The following is a 5,644-nucleotide window of genomic DNA, read 5'->3' as shown; positions in this document are numbered from 1 at the left end:
CCACTATTTGGGCTCAGCAAGTCCTTTGAAATTCACATGAAGTCCTAGTCCAGTAAATCGGACCATTTCTCCAATGCTCTTTTAGTTCACTCTCTCGATAGTGGACCACCGGAAGGCGCCCCCGAGACAATTTAATATCACCATTACCTTCTGTAGTTTACACTTAAGAGTAAAAGCTTAGGTAGGTCCAGATACACGAAATAAACAAGATTTGATCACTTCATACTATCCCACATGTATCACACCATATCAAGACTCCTTGTCATCCACCAATTCGAACCCAGGTTCAAATTTTCATTTTCACAAGCAGTCACTTAACTTTCAATCAAATTCCACAGTCCGGCATCCTAAACATTTAAGCCTAGGATACACTACAGAGATCTAAAGCCTAAGCTCTGATACCAACTGTGACGCCCCCACTTCTCCCTAAGGCGCACCAAAGGGTATCCGCGGAACGCCTGCCTAGCTCTCGCTAGGACTCAAGCAATAACGTTCAACCTTAAAGCGATACTAGATACCAAAAAATCAAATTAATACGAATACATATAGTGCGGAAACGTTCATGCTTAACAATATCCATCCATTACCCAACCTGTCAGCATATGGCTCTGATGCCAACTGTGACAGTTTTCATGGTCACATCACAAGGTACCTATCCGCTTGCCACCCGCACGTCGTGCGTTCATAATACAACTTAAATTTCAAAATATACATCACAGATATCCGAATGATACATTAAACTTCCAAAGTACAATCATAAAGGGGTCAAGCCAAAATACACCTGAAACCCTAAAACAAAATATATCCAAAAGGAGATTTCTCCGCGTTAACTCCATTTCCAGTCCTGTTAAGGAAAACAAGTCTACAGGGTGAGCAAAACGCTCGTGAGGCCAAGGACACACATGCAAGCACATTGTTCAAATAGCAATCTCAACTTTATCAAATAAAACCGTGATATTTCAATAAAGTACCATTTGAGCAGGAAAAATAATCAGAAACAATTCAAGGATATAGTAGCTCTCAGGAGCTAAGTTCCACTCGCTCTGCCGATGTCATTCGTATACTTTCCCGCATTGACCCTCCTGTCAACCGGGTCGGTATTTCCATTTCCGTAGATCACCACTTACTTCCCTCCGTCCACCGTACACCCCAAGGGCCCACAAGTCTATTATAAGGCGATACTTTACGAGTATGCCAAGCAGGACCTCTTATTAGGTCGAGCTTATAATCTCATGGCTCGCCCAAGTTCCCGACCAAGCCCATTGCCGGCTCGAGTTCAAGGTCGGCCTATGAGTTTGGGCGTCCCCCATTCATTTGGAAGTCGAGGAGGTTCACTCCAACGACATATGTAACCATTACATAGCATTGCATTTCATTCATTCATTCAATACATTTCATTCAATACATTTCATTCATTCATTCAATACATTTCATTCATTCATTCAATACATTTCATTCATTCATTGGAAATCAGAACGGATGCGATAAAGTACACACCCGCCCTTATTTTTAAAATCTCTAATAATTACCACAATTAAGCAAGTATCAAAGATTCACACACTTGACACTCACCGAGCAATTTAATAAAGATTATTCGCTGGAGTTCAAGTGTCCATGGTGAAATCCTCTTGAAGGTCTCCTTTTGTGCCTGGCAGTTAATGGTGGATAATTACTCAAGTATCTCAATTATCAAGTAAGATTGTACATTAGTACGATCTAAGGAATATTTCACAAAAATGAACCTCAATTACTCGTAAATCGAGGTTCAACTTGCGTTTTATGAAGTATAATATTAGTTGAGTTTTTATCATGAAAATCGTGGGCAAAACGTTTAGATAATATCAAAAGTGTAAAGAGTTCTTGAAAACTCTATTTCTTTGAAATTGGAAAATTTTCAGCTTTATCATGAATCTTTGAAAAATCGTAACTCACTCGGTACAAGTCGAAAATTGGAAAACTTTATACCGTTGGAAACCTCTTAGAAAGTACTATAAGTTCCTAGAAGACACTTTTCCATGAATCGAAGTGGAAAGTGCTCAAAATGAGCTTGAAGGTGCAGGGTTGGTTCACAAGGCAGAATGAGGTTGGATTTTGGCCAACTTTGACAATTCGGCACGATTCGCACGTTGCAAACCGGCCTCTGAATTTTGCAGCTCAATTAGTGTTGCAAGTGAAGTTTATAACAAAACAAGCGGATCAAGAATCGGAGTTTCGAGCACCGAGATACGGTAGCCCGAAGTTGAGCAAATTCAAGACTGGATGAGAATTTTCCAGATTTGAACCTCTAACTTTAGTAATTCAATTGGGTATCGAAACGAACTTGAATCGGTACCAAAATTGGCAGTATTTCAATACTATGTGGAAGGTATCTCTCTATCGAATTTTGGGGAAAAATACCTTCGGCAAGGTCGTTAATTAGCCAACCAAAGTTCAAGAAAAATCCTAAGGCAATCTGCCTTTGACTTTCATTTTCCAAATTTCCAATCGTTTAACCAAGAAAGTTATCCAACCATGGTTCATTTGTGAAATAAGGGTCTAAGATACATCCATGATACCTTTGGTAAGTGTTTAATATCAAAAACATCAACTAACAAGTTCACTCCAAGATTTTGTTCCAAACCAGTCCAAAGATTAGGGTTTTCCAAAACAGAGCAGTCCACTTGTTTCAGTCACAACTCAGTCAATATAGATCGAAATCGAGCATGGCTTAGCCGTTGGAAAATACATTCATAGAGTTAAAATATCACAGAAGAAATCGTTCCCAAATTCGGCACCCATCTGATTCAAATTCGGGCATCAAGTTGCTGCCTGAACACTTCATTCCAGATGAACAGAGTAACAGGACAGCGAACGTAAAACATTTGGTTCGGCTCGCTCACAAAGAATCAGAACGTGCATTATATACCAAATTAAAGCTAGGAATGTCTAGTTTCAAACGCCACCGACGGCACATGATTTCGACATCCGAGGACAGAGTTATAGCCAAAATACTACTGCTGGTCAGAGCATACGCGAATCAGTTTTCCAGATTTGCTGGTTTCGAACAAAAATTCATTTGCCCATTCAAACCTCATTATTTTTCAATGAAATTTTTCACACATCTAATACATCCTACAAACATCCAATTCAAGCAATTAAACCATTAAAAATTGGCCTGGAAATGGCCGAACATGGCAGGGGCAAAATCGGAAATTTTAGCTTCTTACACCCAATGAAGTTCCTACTAATTACCCACCACTAATGCATCATTATAATCACTAAACCAACAATATAATCACCATTACTTGTCACATCAGCAACAACAACCCAAGTGTGGGAATTCCAAGAGCCCACAATCACATTTTTACACCATAATCAAGTAACTAAGTGCATGCATGAGCTTAATCTTGCCATATAATCTCCAAAAGATAAGAATCCAAGGGTTGATCATTACCTACTCCTTTGGTTTGCAAGGTCAGAATTTTCGGCCCTCTTGAAGCTCCAAGAAACCGTGAAAGCTCCCCTCCTCCTTAGCTAGATATAATCTCCAAGAGGTTTGCTAAGTGGTCTCCAAGTTTGGTGTGATTTGGAGGTGATTTGGGGTGGTTTTTGGGGAAGATTAGTGTGCAGAATTTTTTTTGAACAAGGAGTTAGAGAGAGAGGGTGTCTTGGCCGGCCATGAGGAGAGAGAAGAGAGAGTGTGTTTGATCCAAGTTAGCTTCCAAGAGAAGGTGCAATGTGTGGTGCAAAATCACCCAAAAGTCAACTCCCATTAGGGGCCGTTTGGTACGATTACGGCTCGATTTTTCGCGCGTTTGGTTCACTAGTGCACTAAACCTCCAAGGCATATATATTCATGTAAATATTATTCACTCTTAATTGTCCAGGAATAAGGGTCTAAAGTCCCTCAAATGAAGCCGCGCGTGTGAAAACGCGTATCGTCAAATTTAACGCTATAACGCGAAACTTTCGAAAAATTCTTATAACGATTGCACTACTAACTATCACGTGAATATTTATTCATAAGATTACCTATTTTAGGACCATAGTACAAGTCTCCAATATTCCAAGCTTATTGTGCTACTACGCGGATAAAAACTCCAAGTACTATTCACTATTTTTACTAAACGCGCTCTAGGAAATTAATTTTCGAAACGAATCCTTTTAAAAATATAACGAAGTTATATTACCATGTATTTAGGTCTAATAAGACTAGAAAATATTCCTCGTGGCAAAAATCCAATTAAATCATTTATTAAGCCATAAATTAGGTTTAAATAAAATAATAGTTTTTACGAGTCCTCACATGAGTCGAGTATTAACTCCTCAAATCTCCAATAAATTTGTATCCATACGTCTTTTGGAAAACTATCCACGCGTGAGTAGTATATGCTCACCTAGAACTTATTCACCTTTAATTCTCGATTAACTTTTCTTAATCTGCTATTGTCCGTTCTTAATTTCCCCAGGATAATCGTACTCTCGAATATAATATCACCTCGAAACACTCGTGACACTTGTAAGTCATAAGCTATTTCCAATACAATGGTGACACTTGTCACCTCCATAAATGCAATCTTATCTTTTCTTTTTCCTCTCACATCAATGAATTCACATCCTCTACTTATCCCTTAACACCCGATAAATTTTACACAGTATCCGGAATTTAACCTAATTGGCCGAACTTTTCCGAACTTTTCGCACTTGTGGGTCCCACGTCCGTTATATATTCTTAATTTTCTAAAAACTCTCCAATACTAGGAAAATCATTTTAAAACTATTTTTGCTCATAAACTTTATCTGGGGAATTTTTCTAATCAAGAAAATGTAGGAAAATGGGCGATTAAAAAAATAAACCCTAGAAAATTACAAAATTTCCGGGTTCTCAAACTCATTTTTTTTTCGGGGCGTCACAATCTCCCCTCCTTAAAAGAATGTCGTCCTCGACATTCTCACTTGTACCAATCAAGTTATGACATCCCGCACAAATCTCTCAAGACTCAAATCAAACCCACAGTCCGACATCCTAAACTTCAAGCCTAGGATACACTACAAAGATCTGAAGCCTAGGCTCTGATACCAACTGTGACGGCCCCACCTCCCCCTAAGGCGAACCAAAGGGTTCGGCGGGCCGCCTGCCCAACTCTCGCCGGGACTCAGTCGATCACTACAATCCTCAAATGAATTACAATATAAATCTCAAATATACATCACATGGTCCACAAACATACATCCAAGTCTCCAATAATTACATGCCACAAATGCAGCGGAAACTGATTCCAATCGTGGAATGTATACTTACATCCATATCAATTTCAAATATTTATACAAGACCAACTCGTACATAAAATAGATCCAAACTTAAACTGTACACGATATAAGCCATCCAATCACGTGAATAAGCACAACAAGCCCTTCCTTCGCCTTGAGCCCTGTGGGGGGGAAAATAAAACATTTTTGGGGTGAGCTAAAAGCCCAGTGAGTAACCAGTAAAATCAGTAATCAAATAGTTTTCACAAAAATTCATTTCATTGATGTCATGGTTCAGAAATCAGATGTACGTATTTTTGCTCTCGTGAGCCAGTGAAATCATTGTAATGTTTTAGAAGTTCAATAAGTAATCGGGGGTAAAAATGTAATTTTGTTACAGGTCAACATTTGCACA

At 38.9% G+C, this 5,644-nt stretch overlaps 1 long non-coding RNA gene across 2 annotated transcripts; it reads right to left on the bottom strand.

Moving 5' to 3' along the window:
• Positions 1–546: 546 nt before the first annotated feature.
• On the bottom strand, positions 547–3,734 carry LOC140007466 (uncharacterized). 2 transcript variants are annotated; one of them, XR_011814777.1, is made up of 2 exons: positions 3,434–3,734; positions 547–844 (listed from the first exon to the last, which is right to left on the bottom strand). It is a non-coding gene; the product is annotated as an uncharacterized lncRNA (long non-coding RNA). The 2 variants fall into 2 exon arrangements; XR_011814778.1 differs by lacking the exon at positions 3,434–3,734 and adding an exon at positions 1,573–1,640.
• Positions 3,735–5,644: the final 1,910 nt, after the last annotated feature.

This window comes from Coffea arabica, chromosome 5c (assembly GCF_036785885.1).
Source record: "Coffea arabica cultivar ET-39 chromosome 5c, Coffea Arabica ET-39 HiFi, whole genome shotgun sequence".
Lineage (NCBI taxonomy): Eukaryota > Viridiplantae > Streptophyta > Magnoliopsida > Gentianales > Rubiaceae > Coffea > Coffea arabica.
This window is presented reverse-complemented; position numbering and strand designations above follow the sequence as displayed.